General features: G+C 38.5%; 1 protein-coding gene across 13 annotated transcripts in view; it reads right to left on the reverse strand.

Annotated features, from left to right (window-relative positions):
- Window positions 1-15,815, reverse strand: part of NUMB (NUMB endocytic adaptor protein) — a 162,616-nt gene that overhangs the window by 122,706 nt on the left and 24,095 nt on the right. For all 13 annotated transcript variants that reach the window (XM_038545196.1, XM_038545209.1, XM_038545205.1 and 10 more), the window contains exon 2: window positions 4,112-4,246. The gene's annotated coding sequence lies outside the window, so the exon portion shown is untranslated. The remainder of the gene's footprint in view (window positions 1-4,111; window positions 4,247-15,815) is intronic.

Below are 15,815 nucleotides of genomic sequence, written 5' to 3' on the forward strand. Positions count from 1 at the left end.
AAAATCAAAGACAGAAACAGAATCCTAGTTGCCAGGGGCCAAAGGGTAGGGGAGACTAGGGAGTTGTTTAAGAAGTATAGAGTCGGGATGCCTGGGTGGCTCAGCGGTTGAGCGCCTGTCTTTGGCTCAGGGCGAGATCCTGGAGTCCCAGGATCGAGTCCAACATCAGGGTCCCTGAATGGAGTCTGCTTCTGCCTCTGTCTGTGTCTCTGCCTCTCTCTCTCTCTCTCTCTCTCTCTCTGTCTCTCATGAATAAATAATTAAAAAAAAAAAAGAAGTATAGAGTCAATTTTACAAGATGAAAAGTTCTGAAGATTGTTCAACAATACAGATATACTTATTAATATTACTGAACTGTACATTAAAAAATAGTTAATAGAGTAAATTTTATGCTATGCCAATCACTTCCTTACCACAAATTTTAAACACTTTTGTTAAACATTTCATACATAAAAGGTGTTATTTTTTTTAATAATGGGGGTGGGGAGTTCAGGAGAAGAAAGTCACACGACTTCTTATTTTGCCAAAAATCCGTATAAGCATGAACTGAATTCCATATTTCAACTGAGTCATTATAATTTTAGAAACCAGAATAAGCAGGATAACCACTAACCCCAAAGAAATACAATTTCTGCCTTTCGCAATTATTCAAAAATCTTTTTTGCATTTTAAAAGAATATTTTAAAAAATAAATAAATAAAAGAATATTTGCATAGTCATTCACATTTACAAGAGAACCTTATCATTTATCTCCTTCCATAAATTGAATAAAGTGCCAAAGAGTAACCACCACCATATTTGCAATTTCTATAGGGCATTTTAGAAGCTTTTATTTTTGTTTTAGCTTCAGTCAGAAAGCAGTATTTCTTTCACTCACTCAACAGACTTTTATCCCCTCAGGCACAGGCCTTGCAGAATGGAGGCAAGACAACCCAGAAAAAGATGTTATCAGCAATTTTACCTACTCAGACTTTTTTTTTTCTACTCAGACTTCTTAAAAGCAAAAGTGGGCTTTAAAAAATGCTTAAAACAGGGAAGCCTGGGTGGCTCAACCGTTTGGGGCCGCCTTCAGCCCAGGGCCTGATCCCAGAGACTGGGGATTGAGTCTGTTTCTCCCTCTGCCTGTGTCTCTGCCCACACCCCTCCTCCCCCCGTGTCTCATGAATAAATAAATAAAATCTTAAAAAAAAAAAAAAACTTAAAACGAAAATACTTTAAAAAGAAGGCAAGTTAATGCTTACAGGTGTGGGACCCAGGAAATTTAACAAAAATCCCCTACCCCTGGACAAGCAGAGCAGGACTAACTCCATTTTGTGCTACACCCGCCACCTCCTGTGTGACCCCCACATAACCTGCTTATTGCTTAAGGCGCTGCCCCACCCTAGTCAAGCCGGTGGGCACACCCTAATTGGAAATAGGCTCCTAACAATGTAACCCTGCTTTGTGCCCGCCAAACTGCAAGCCAGCTCAAATGGATACTATAGGGTAAGATGTAATTCAATCCGCCACCTGTGTGTGGACCAACATGACTATGCAACTTTCTGTGTATCCCATGGGCCACTGGCCCATATAAAGCTGCTACGCCTCTTAGTCTCGGGGTCCAAGTCCCTGCTCCGCTGTGTCGGGTACCCTTGGACCCAAGCTCCAGCTGTAAATAAACCCTCGTGTGTTTGCATCGGTGTCGGCTCCTTGGTGGTTTCTCAGATTCGCTATCTTGGGCACAACAGGCTTTATATGTTTGTGTATATATGCATGTATTTGTTGTTATTGTTATTGTTATTTAAGACACAGTATTTTGTACTACTCATCATTCCCAATCTATGTCTACTAGCAAACATGTCATAATGCTTTTAAAAGGAAAAAAAAAATCAAAACAGCTTTCCCAATTATACCTTTGAACTAAAATACATTGTTTCACAAACTCAGTCAATTCTGATTATTCAGTTAAGGGCAAACTTCTGAGATTACTTCTATTGTCACAATAGCTGATTCAGTCATTTTCCACTATAAGATATATCTGTGAGTAGTTGAGAAACAGAACTGAACCAACTCTGCCAACAGCAAAAAAAAATTTCTGGGCCTAATACACACGCATGCACACATATACTGGTATATACTAATTATACCTTATTTCCTACCTGTAGTGAATGGACCAACATCTCCATGTCATATTTAGAGAATTATCTAAAAATACTATCCCATTACATCCAGAAATTAGGTACTAGCTATATTCAAACCTGCTATAGGCAATTCATATAACTGGTAAGTACGTGTGATCAATAATACAACCAAATAGAGGCACCTGGGTGGCTTAGTTTGATAAGCCACCAACTCCTGATTTCTGCTCAGGTCATGATCTCAGAGTCATGAGACTAAGCCCCCCAAGTTGGGCTTTCTGCTTAGCTGAGAGTCTGCTTGAGATTCTCTTCCTCTCCCTCTGCTCCTCCCCCTCTCAAATAAATAATAAATAAATAAATAGTTTTAAAAAATAATAATACAACCAAATATTCTAGAACTTTGCAAGTTTTTTTGTTCCACTGAAAACATTTTTAAGTATTTACCAGAAATTTAGTATTTACCACTGCGCCTGGGTGGCTCAGTGGTTAAGCATCTGCCTTTGGCTCAGGTCATGATCCCGGGGTCCTGGGACCGAGTCCTGCATCAAGCTCACCCCAGGAAGCCTGCTTCTCCCTCTGCCTATGTCTCTGCCTCTCTCTGTGTGTTTCTCATGAATAAATAAAATCTTTAAAAAAAAAAAAAAAACTTACCAGAAATTTAGCAGGTAAAATTGTACAATCCTAAAAAAGATTACATAGATGTCCTTAAAAGAGACAGACAAAACAACTTGATGTACTCAATAACACTGGCACTAGTTTCTCAAGCCTATGGTATCGGAAGCCAGTTTCCCAAATAATTCTCCAATTATTAAAACCAATAAAACAAAACAAAAACAAGTAGCCTTTGAACTAAAAGCGTTTTCTCAAAAACAAAAAATCCAAACTACAAATCTTATTTTGCATATGGTTTATAAATATTTGTTCTTTATTTTTCAGTTTGCTGCTTTGTTAATACAAAAGAAAATGCAAAATCTATTTCACTTCTTCCTGTTTCAGCACCTTATTTTCAGCATCATACTCAAGAAAAGCACACAAAATTCTTACTGGACTCATACACCATAATTTCCTGTGAATATTCCTCTTTTCACACTATACAGCCATTTATCCTCTTACCTTAAAAGTAATACCAACTGTGGTACATTATATTCGCCAAAGATGGCTATAATGGCAGATTTCATTGCATTTGCTCTTCAGATAATGAGATGCTGAAATTCCTCCCTTCATATAATGAGATGCTGAAAATGTCTATGTCTATATCCTCTGAACTTAGGTGTACCTTTAGGACTACCTCAACCAACAGAAAAAAGCAGAGTAACACTATGTAACTTCCAAAACTAAGTCCAATATGCCATGCAACTTCACCTTGCTCTCTTGGGATGCTCTTTCTTGGAACTTAGCCACCATGCTGTGAGGAAGCCAAGCAGCAAAAAGGAGAGGTCATGTGTAGGTGTTCTGGCTAACAGCCCAAGCTTAGGTACCTACCAATAGCTAACATTAACCACCAGATACATGAGTGTGCCAAGCCTTCAAATGATTCCAGCGCCCAGCCATTGACCCTCCCACTCTTCCAGCTATTTCACCTTAGGCCACGTATTAACAGAGACAAGCTGTCCCCACTAAACAACTCTTGCCCAAATTACAGATACATGAGCAAAATAAAGGACTGGTATGTTTTAAACCCACTAAGTTAGGGGTGGTTTGTTACATAACACTATATAATATAAGCTCATAAATACAACTTGAAAAATGGACAAAAAAGAGAAAAGAAAACTTTTAATTACCCTAAGTTTTACCACTGTTAACATTTTGACACGTATTTTACTATCAAGAAAATATTCTGCCCCACTCAACTAAGATTCCAAATGCTCTGTTTTTACCAGGGGGGAAAAAAGGGTTAAATTTTTAAAGGCAGTCAAAGGTATTCATCTAACAAGAAATAGAAAGGAAAAACAGTAGCATTCATTCTACTTATCTTTACTATCTCTTTCACATACCTGTCCTTAGTGAGGTGTCTGAGGATGGCTGGTACACCAATATTCTAATCTGTAGATGTGAATCAAGATCTTGAGGCGCAACAGCAGCTACACTGGACCTCCTCCTCCCTGGAAGAAGTTGCAGAAGCCTCAAATCTGAAATTTTTAAGAAAAGAAAATGCTAAATATAAACATTTCCTTTTTGAAAAATATTTATTTAAGAGACAAAAAGGGTACACACAAGGGAGAGCACAAGCAAGGGGTGAGTGAGAGAGAAAAACAGACTGCTGACCAAGAAGCTGGACATGGAGCTTGATCCCAGGACCCCAAGATAATGACCTGAACCAAAGTCAGAAGTTTAACAAATTGAGCCACCCCAGGTGCCCCTAAACATTTCCTTTCATCCACTTATAATTCCATCTCTACAACTGGATGAGGATGGTAGAATTAAGATAACATGTAAGTGAATGCATAGGTCTCACTGAAAGTAGCATTGGGTAATGTGGCTTCAAGTCCCAGCATTACTTCTTACCAAACTTAGGATCTTACTTAAGGAACAAATTCTCTGTGCCTAAATCTCATCATGTGATGAAGACTAGAGTGACTGGATCAAAGTTTTGGGCTAGTAGTCAGAAGACCTTATCATTCTGCCTTGCTGTAAGAACTTTTGATACGTCTCTGAGCTGATATATCATCTTTAAAAAGAGACAGTTGCATTACATAATGGTTCCTGAAATCTAATCCTTAAACAGTCATGACCAAAAAAATGGGTGTAAATTTACCAATTGTGCAACTCTGAGATTGTCCTTACTACTTTTTCTGGTATTAAAATGGCTTCTTTTATGAGATGATGTGATAGACAGTACTAGTTGTTTTTTAAATACTCAAAATCAAAAGCTGTGGCCCTATGTAAGCAATATAAAATTCTTTTTAGAGTTCTAGGGTCTATATGATTTCCATGAGCTCTAAAATCCTCTATTTCTAACATTCAATATATTCATTCACTATTCAACTAGTATTTTTTAGGTACCTAATATGTGACAGGCATTCTAGTAGTTGCTGGGGGAGCCCAAAAATAAATAAGATTAGTCCCTGCTCTAAAAAATGTCTCCAGATCTAATAGGAAAGCAGATACATAAACTTCATACAATATAAGTTTTCTAATAGAGGCTTTGCACCTTACAACATACAGGAGGTAGAAAAGTAGAATGAATGGGTTTTTTAAATAAACAGGATTTTATTTATTTTTTAAAGATTTGTTTTTAAGTACTCTCTATACCCAACATGAGGCTCGAACTCATAACCCCAAGATCAAGAGTTGCACACTCCACTGACTGAGCCAGCCGGGCGCCCCAAATTAAGTAGGATTTCAAAGTGAGTTTTATAGTTACATGAGGAATTATTATTTAACCTCTTTAATCTCAATTTGATTTGAAAAACAGGAATGATTACAGATAACACAGAGTTGTGGTAAACAGATAAAATGCTAAAAACAAAAGCCAATCCACCCAAAAGTATGGTTTACACACTTTCCAGAAGACAAATTAAAAATGGATTATATAGGGGCACCTGGGTAGCTCTGTTGGCTAACTGTCTGCCTTCAGCTTAGGTCATGATCCCGGGGATCCTGGAATCAAGCCCCGCATCGAGCTCCTTGCTCAGTAGGGGAGTCTACTTTGCCCTCTCCCTCTGCTCATATGTGCTCTCACTCACTCACTGTCTCTTCCAAATAAATAAATAAAATTTTTTTAAAAAAATGTATCATGTTTTACTGATCTGCACAAAAGGGGTCACTCAAACACTGATTTACACTCAGGGATACTAAACACCTGCAGGGGTACAACCAAGTTTGCTACATTTTTTTTTAAGATATTATTTATTTATTCATGAGAGACACAGAGAGGCAGAGACACAGGCAGAGGGAGAAGCCAGCTCCATGAAAGGAGGCCAATGTGGGACTCGATCCCAGGACTCCAGGATCACGCCCTGAGCCAAAGGCAGATAGATGCTCAACCGCTGAGCCACCCAGGCATCCCAAGTTTGTTCCATTTATATTCCTAGAACCTAGTGCAATTCCTTATAAATAGCAAGTATTAATAAGTAAGAAAAAAAGACTGAATAAATGAATGCCTTTTTATAGGAATTAAAGTTATATTCACTGAAAGTAAAAATTCTTAAGTGTTCATTCAAAACTAATTTTAAGTGTATATTTTAAGTGCTCAACCTGTCATATTGGAATCTGGATATGCATGCCTGTTTCATTCATTCATTCAATCATTCTTTATTTATTTATTTTTAAAGATTTTATTTATTTATTTATTCATGAGAGACAGAGAGAGAGAGAGAGAGAGAGAGAGAGAGAGGCAGAGACACAGGCAGAGGGAGAAGCAGGCTTTGCAGGGAGCCCAACATGGGATTCGATCTCCGGTCTCCAGGATCACGCCCTGGGCTGAAGGCAGCGCTAAACCGCTGAGCCACCCGGGCTGCCCTGCATGCCTGTTTTAAAAGCAAAACAAATTCACCAGAGAATGCAATAGTGGTGTTCCTGAATAAGAAGAATAGCAGCAGCTAACATTAACTGAGCACTTACTATGTGCCAAAAACTCTTCTAAGCACTTTCCATGGATTATCTCACTTAATCCTGTCAATTTTTTTTATGAAACTTTATTTTCAAAGTTTTATGAAATGAACTATTTATACGATCGTTTTATAATAAGGAAAACTGGACATAGAAAACTCAAGTTACTTCTGATATAAAACTACTAAGAAGAAGGATTAGGAAAGAAAGAAAAGAAAGAGAGAGAGAAAGGAAAAGAGAAAGAAAAGAAAAGAAAAGAAAAGAAAAGAAAAGAAAAGAAAAAAGAATCCAGAGCCCCCTTTTCTATTTTTATTTAACTTTGTTTACAAAAAAATAGATTTTTGGACACCTGGGTGGCTCAGCAGTTGAGCGCCTCCCTTCAGCAGGGTGTGATCCTGGAGTCCTAGGATCGAGTCCAACATCGGGCTCCCTGCATGGAGGCTGCCTCTCCCTCTGCCTGTATCTCTGCCTCTCTCTCTCTCTCTCTCTCTCTCTCTCATGAATAATAAATTAAAAAAAAAAGAAAAAGAAAAAAATATATTTTTACCCAAAGTAGGAATATTTGCTTCTAATGATTTTTTAACAGAACAAGGAGTTATTTAATAATATGTACACTAAAAACAAATACATGATACAGTCCCTTCTGTCAAAGGCCCTACACACCAATATGGTGGTATTATTAATAGGTGTGATATGAATAAATAATATTCTAATTTTATTTTTTTATTATTATTTTTTAAAATTTAAGTAGACTCCATGCCCAGCATGGAACACAACATGGGGCTTGAACTTGCAGACTTGAAATCAAGACCTAAGCTGAGGGGATCCCTGGGTGGCGCATCAGTTTAGCGCCTGCCTTTGGCCCAGGGCGCGATCCTGGAGACCCAGGATCAAATCCCACGATGGACTCCCGGTGCATGGAGCCTGCTTCTCCCTCTGCCTATGTCTCTGCCTCTCTCTCTCTCTCTCTCCGTGTGACTATCATAAATTAAAAATTTTTTTTTAAAAAGAAATTAAACATCAAAAATAAAAAGCTCTGCAACTGATGAATTATTGAAAACTATATCTGAAACTAGTAAGGTACTATATGTTGGCAAATTGGATTTAGAGAAAAAAATTTTTAAAAGAAAATAAAATTCATTTCCCCCAAAAAAAAATTAAAAAGAGAAGAGAGAGAGAATAGAAAGCTTCAACTAATTCTATCGTGCCCCTCACATCCTCTGGGAATGGTGTAACTCTGGCTAACTCAAAATATTTGGTTACGGCATACCTAGGGAATTCATCCTATAAAGGAGTGGCAGGTACTTAAGGGCAGAAACCAAATTTAGCCCTAGCTGAATCTCTTTGAGCTCAAAAACCAGATGTTTCCAGATGTGGGAGCAGTGCTCCTGCTTAGCCAGGTGCACTCTCACCTCATAGATGCTGCCCTCTGGCGCCCTCTGCAAGCAAAGGAAAGTCAAGTCAACACTTCTCTCCACAAGAAACTAAGACAACTATTCTAAAATGTGAAAACATTTAGGTCACAATTAGCACTTAAAGAGAAAGAGAAATAAAATGGAAAAGATGAGTGCATCACATATATGAAGGATGAATACTGATCTACTGATCCTCATTTTTCTTTCAAATGTCTCTACGTATGCAGGGGGGAGGGGTCACCATCATAAAAGTTTAAAATTTATTGTTGTAGAGAAATGCTTGAACATGTGCACCTGAAGACAAGCAAGAATATATGTTGATAATACCAATAAAATGGAAAAAAGTAATGTCCACCTTCAGGAAAAAAGAGAAATTGTGGTACAGTCATACAACTAATACACATAACTGAGAAAACAAATCATGGTTACACAAATTGATATGGGTGAATCTTAAAAACATTGATTAGCCAAAGAAAGTGTATGTAGTAAAACAAAACAAGAATATATGTGTAGTATGGTTGCATTTTTATAGCTAAAAAATAAGCAATTCTAAATAATATATTTTTGAGGGGATCCCTGGGTGGCTCAAAGGTTTGGCCCCTACCTTCGGCCCAGGGCATGATCCTGGAGTCCGAGGATCGAGTCCTACATTGGGCTCCCTGTATAGAGCCTGCTTCCTTCTGCCTATGTCTCTGCATCTCTCTCTGTGTCTCTCATGAATAAATAAGTAAAATCTTAAAAAATAATAAATTTATGAAATGCAAACAAATGTGGTAAACTTAAAGGAAAGGAATAACAAAACAAAACCAAAATTCTGAATAGTTTTATCCCTGATGGAGAGACAGGTGAATGAAAATCAAGGAGAAACATACCAACAATATTGGTAATGTTCTATTCCTTAACCCAGGTGATGAGTTCACAGGTATTGGTTTTATTATATGCTTCATTACTTCTATACACAGCATCATAAATAGTTCATAATGGGAGGGGAAAACAGAAAAGGAAAAGTAAGCAGGAAAGAGAAGAATAGACATATATAACATAGGTCAACATCAACTTCCTAGCTCTCCTTGGAAAGGCAATGTAGATTTCTATTAAATACAGGCTCCATCCAGAAACTCCACTAAAACAAAAGATTTTTAAGAGCACAAAATGGGGCATCTGGGTGGCTCAGTCAGTTGAACATCTGACGCTTTTTTTTTTTTTTTTAAGATTTTATTTATTTATTCATGAGAGAGACAGAGAGAGAGAGAGAGACAGAGACACAGGCAGAGGGAGAAGCAGGCTCCATGCAGGCAGCCCGATGCAGGACTCGATCCTGAGACTCCAAGATCACGGCTCAGGCCGAAGGCAGACGCTAAACCACTGAGCCACCCAGCAATCCCAAGCATCTCTCTTGATTTCAGCTCAGGTCATTATCTCAGGGTCATGAGACTGAACAACCCCCACCCCCCACCCTGGCCAGGCTCTGCAGTTCAGCAAAGAGTCTGTTTGGAATTCCCTCTCCCTCTCCCCCTCCCCACTGCTCCCCCTGCTCATGCAGCAACCACTCTGAATAAATAAAGTCTTTAAAAGCGGGGTGCAGGGGGACTCATGGGTGGCTCAGTCAGCTAAGTGCCTGCCTTAAGCTTAGGTCATGATCTCAGGATCCTGGGATAAAGCCCCATGTAGGACTTCTTGCTCAACAGAGCGTCTGCTTCTCCTTCTCCCTCTGCCCCCTCCCCCTGCTCATGCACTTACTCTCACTCTGTCAAACAAATAAAATATTTTAAAATTTTAAAAATAAGGAACGCCTGGGTGGCTCAGCGGTTGAGCATCTGCCTTTGGCTCAGGCCGTGATCCTGGGGTCCTGGGATCGAGTCCCACATCGGGCTCCCTGCATGGGGCCTGCTTTTTCCTCTGCCTGCATCTCTGCCTCTCTCTGTGTGTCTCTCATGAATAAATATTTTTTTAAGAAATTTTTAATAAAATGAAGAGCACAAATCTGAAATGAAATGCAAATAGGTATCCTCAGTTTTTAACAATTAAGATAATGCCTAATGGAATATAAAAAAGAAAAATTGAGGCACCTAAGTGACTCAGTTGGTTGAGCATATGCCTTCAGCTTAGGTCATGATCCCAGGATCCTGGGATCCTGAGCAGGTCCCGCTCAGCAGGAAGCCTGCTCCTCCCTTTCTCTCTGCCTGCTGCTCCCCCTACTTGTGCTATCAACTGAATGAATAAAATTTTTTTTTAAAAAAAGAAAAATGTAATTCAGAATACACTGTAAATATTTAAATGCTCAAGTATAACCATCCCAGCATTCATATTATTAAGGAAACAGACACAAAAATACACAGAAATGCCATGTACATCTACAAATATAAACTGACACAAAAGAATTGCATTAGAAAATCAGATGCTAAAAGGATAGATGCCATTGGTAATATGATTTTCCAAAACATTTAACTACTCTTGTTAAAGTTCTGAACAAAACAAAGTACAATCTGCCCTCAGTTTACTAAGCAGTTGCTTTACTGGAAAACTAGTGTCTCTTAAAACTATGCAAAAAGCTACTTTGTTTAAATGTGTTTAAATGTATAGCAGAATTAGTATTAGATAAGTACAAACAGGTTTTTCACCTACAAAATCTGGGAAAATGTTCAAAAATCATGTAGAACTGTCTCACGTTGTGGAATGTATGGCATTCTTGGCTTTTGCTCACTGAATGCCAATGCTGCACCCACCCCGCCCTAATCATTGTGGCAATCAAAAGTGCACCTTCAAAGATTCAGATTCATAGGGGTCCTGACCCCACTGAGAACCAGTGACTTTTTAGAAACACTAAGTCCCGGTATGGCTTCCAGACAGCCTTTATTTTCACAACACCATAAAGCTAAAGGAAATGGTGTTATAGCTGTAGTTAAAGGAAATAGCTAAAAGCCTACCCAATTTCTAACTTTGGCAGAGTGGTGCCTGGCTGCATCAGTTCTTGGAGTCTTGAGTTTGGGTCCCATGTTAGGTATAGAGATTACTTAAATAAATAAAAACTTAAAAAAAAAAAAAAAAAAAGAAACCTTCATCCAGTGAAAAAGTTTATTAGAGAAAGTATAAGGGCAGATTAAAACCCAAGGATCTTCACCCTAAAGGAAAGTGACACATCAAACCAAAGGCTGACAACTTTCTCACTCATCTGACCACAATCTGAGGTCAGTGTCATTGTGCAAAATATAACAAATGTCCCAATTGAAAAACACTGTAATACTCAAAAAGGGTGTTACAGTTTACAAAGTATTATTTAATTTTAATCTTTATAGCAATTCTATAAGACATATCATCTTTTATATTATTTATAAGGAAAACAACCTCAAAAAAGGTCAAAGTCACAGAGCTGGTAAACTGAGAGATAGGACTGCAAGCCCTCTGATTTCAAATCCTGTGTTTTTCCCATCCAACTATACTGCCTCAACAAAGATTCAATAATAATATGGTAATATAGATAAAAAGAAACCCATCAATCAATACAATAGAAGTATTAATGGCAAAAAATCAATATAAAGCCTCTTGATCGGGCAGCCAGGGTGGCCCAGTGGTTTAGTGCCGCCTTCAGCCCAGGGTGTGATCCTGGGGACCCAGGATCGAGTCCCACGTGGGACTCCCTGCTTCTCCCTCTGCCTGTGTCTCTGCCTCTCTCTCTCTCTCTCTCTCTCTCTCATGAATAAATAAATAAAATCTTAAAAAAAAAAAAAAGGCTCTTGGTCTATTTTTCTATTTTGACGTATTCCACGGTCATATAGCTATAGTAGCTATTTCTCAATAAGAGAATGTTTTTAAAAGATATATTTATGTATTCATGAGAGAGACAGAGAGAGAGGCAGAGACACAGGCTGAGGGAGAAACAGGCTCCTCGCAGGGAGCTTAATGTAGGACTCGATCCTGGATCCCGGGATCACGACCTGAGCTGAAGGCAGGCACCCAACCACTGAGCCACCCAGGCAACCCTCAATATGAGAATTTTTTAGGTTTTTTTAAGTAATCCCTACACCCAACATGGGACTAGAACTTACAACCTCAAGATCAAGAGTTCCATGCTCTACAGACTGAGCCAGTCAGGTGCCCCAGAAGAAAAGTAAAATTTTAGCAATTACCATGACATATAGTATCTAATTACTTTCTGATATCAAAAAGATTCTGGAACATAATTTTAATCAATCTTCTACTTAATCAAAAATTCTGGAATCTCACTATAGATTCTGACAGTTAAAGAGTTAAGGAAGTCTTTTTAAAAATTTTGTTTGGGGGCACCTGGGTGGTTCAGCTGGCCAGGTGACCGACTCCTGATTTTGGCTCAAGTCATGATTCTGGGGAACTCAGATTGGAGCCCTGCATCTGGCTCTGCACTCAGCAGGGAGTCTACTTAAGGATTCTCTCTCTCCCTCTCCTTTTGCTCCTCCCCACATCGTGCACTTGCCCTCTCTAATGAATAAATAAATCTTAAAAATAAAAAACTCTTTCCATTTGGGGAGAAACACATAACCATTAAGAACTATATAAAACCTCAGCTTAACCAAAGTGTTTCTTAATGTAGTTCCTAGATTAGTCCTCTGAAGAAGTTCTCTAAAGCTTTTTTTTTTTTTCTTAAGATTTTATTTATTTATTCATGACAGACAGAGAGGTAGAGACACAGGCAGAGGGAGAAGCAGGCTCCATGCAGGGAGGCCAATGTGGGACTCCATCCTGGGACTCCAGGATCACACCCTGGGCTGAAAGCAGGCACCCAACCACTGAGCCACCCAGGGGTCCCAGGTTCTCTAAAGTTCATTTGACAATGACAGCATGATGGGATGGCATATTGTATTAGTTCTCATTTGTGACTGGTAAATTAAATTTTCAAATGGTATTGTGATATGCTTCTTAATTGATAATACACTTCCATAGTTCCAAACACCCATATGCACACAACAGTTTATAAGACAAGACAAAAATAAAAACAAAGGCATACTAGGGCTTGTTTTAAGAGGAAAAAGGAAGTAGTATATCTTATTATTTCAACTGAAGAAATATGGAAGTAAGATCATTTATTAGCATCTCCAAAGGGCAGAAAAATATACTAAGGTTTCCCTAACAAAAAGTGGACAATAATCTATGACTCATCCCTCTACTAATTTGAATCCAAAACCCAAAAAGAAAGAATTTGATATTTCTTTTTTTTTTTTTTTTTTTTTTTTAATTTTTATTTATTTATGATAGTCACAGAGAGAGAGAGAGAGAGAGGCAGAGACACAGGCAGAGGGAGAAGCAGGCTCCATGCACCGGGAGCCTGATGTGGGATTTGATCCCGGGTCTCCAGGATCACGCCCTGGGCCAAAGGCAGGCGCCAAACCGCTGCGCCACCCAGGGATCCCGAATTTGATATTTCTATTTTTAAAAGAAAAAAACATTTTTAATTTATGCCTCTAAATTCATGGGTAAACTTGAATTGAGTAGAGTGAAGACAACACGAAAGCCTATTATAGTTATAAACTACACACACAAGCTGAAAGTCTTATATATTTTCAAAAATTTTATTTTTAAGTAATCGCTACACTCAAAGTGGGGCTGGAACTTACAACCCCAAGATCAAGAGCTGCATGCGGGGCAGCCCTGCTGGCTCAGCAGTTTGGCGCCGCCTTCAGCCTGGGGTGTGATCCTGGAGACCTGGGATCGAGTCCCATGTCGGGCTCCCTGTATGGAGCCTGCTTCTCCCTCTGCCTGTGTCTCTGCCTCTCTCTGTGTGTCTGTCATGAATGAATAAATAAAATCTTAAAAAAAAAAAAAAAAAGAGCTGCATGCTCTACAGACTGAGCCAGCCAAGCACACTTTCCTTATAATATTTTATCCCTCCTTTTTGTTCCTCTTTCCCAAAGAGGAGCTTTATTCAGTCTTAACTATAGTTACCTAAGCCAAAATCTCTACTTCAAACAAGACCTTATTTTCTCCCTCATGCACACTGTTACTTCTTTTCCTGACTTGAGATTCACTACATTACAACTTACCTTTTTTTTTTTTTTAAGATTTTTATTTTATTCATGAGAGACAGACAGAGAGAGAGAGAGGCAGAGACACAGGCAGAGGCAGAAGCAGGCTTCATGCAGAGAGCCCAACGTGGGACTCGATCCCGGGTCTCCAGGATCATGCCCTGGGCTGAAGACGGCGCTAAACCACTGAGCCACCTGGGCTGCCCCATATTACAACTTTTATAACCTCTGTGATATCTATAATAATAAACTGACTTTTTTGATTAATAGCTAATGGAAAGTATATGCAATAGAGCTTAAAAGAATATCAATCACCTGAATATTTCTAAAATGTTACCACAAATACAAAGAATTAAGTACTTTATTGTATTGAAAAAATTGCAATTCATTTTGAAAAATCTCCAATTCAAAGTTGCTAAGACATAGATTAAAAACCAAAAAAGCCTCAAAACATGCCATAATCCCCAGACACATTCATACAAATTTCAAATATTGACTGACAAGTGTTTTAGGGATTTATATATGTGTATAAACACAGAAACCAACAAGGAATTACAGGACTCACTTGAAAATATAACAGCTGACATATATAAAGCACTTACTATATGCTAAATATTGTTCATAGAATTCAGATACAAATGTGTATATAACCTCATTTCATCAGCACAAAAAACAACAGATAAGGGCTATAATTCCAATTTTAAAGATGAGAAGCTAACTTTGAAAGATTAAAAAGGCTTCTAGTTGGTTCAGTAAATTCATCCAAAAACAATATACAAATGTGTCAAATACATAAATAGACAATGCATAACTAGCTCAAAAAATAACATACATATCTCTCAAGCAGTGACAGGGAACATAAATGCAAAATGGTAAGCAGTGCTGAAGCCAGGAGCCTACTAGGGTCCTACTCCAAAAATAGGCCATGGCAGCTTGGAGTTTGGCTTCCCTGGGAAACAGAGACTAAAGTGCTCTATATAAGACAGGATTTATCAGAGCTAGGGCTCCCTTATAAAGAAAACAAGTTGGAGCACCTGGCTGGCTCAGTCAGTGGAGCATGTGACTCTTAATCTCAGGATTGTGAGTTTGAGCCCCACACTGGTTATAGAGATTACTCAAAAATAAAAAATTTAGGAATGCCTGGGTGACAGAGTCAATTGAACATCCAACTCTTGGTTTCGGCTCAGGTCATGATCTCAGGGTCATGAGGCCAACTCCTATGTCAGGTTATATGCTCAGGACAGAGTCTACTTGAGACTCCTGCTCCCTCTGCCCTTTCCCCACAACATGTGCTCGCTCTCTCTCTCTAAAATAAATAAATAATTTTTTTAAAAGATGAAATTTAAAAAAATAAGAAAACAACTTGCCAACTCTGTCTGGGGCTATAGCTTATAGTAAATAACTCCCATGAAGGTTACAGGACTTAGACACAGACACAGCTTCAAAACCAAGAAAGTAACCAGACCACCTATTAGCTCTCTAACGGGTTCTGCAATATCCACACTATCACCAATATCTTTGAGGGACAGGAACTCTAAGCTTAGTTCTAGAACTGGGGTCCAGAGGCAAGCATAAAACTTGGGAGGGAGTTAAACATAGACAATGAAAGCGCCTTGAGTCTCAATAATATTTGATACATCCGAAAAGGGATTAATATTTAAAATATATAAAGAATGTATATAACTCAACATCAAAAAATCCTCCAAATGATCTGATTAAAACAGGAAGAGGACCTA

Source organism: Canis lupus, chromosome 8 (assembly GCF_011100685.1).
Source record: "Canis lupus familiaris isolate Mischka breed German Shepherd chromosome 8, alternate assembly UU_Cfam_GSD_1.0, whole genome shotgun sequence".
Lineage (NCBI taxonomy): Eukaryota > Metazoa > Chordata > Mammalia > Carnivora > Canidae > Canis > Canis lupus.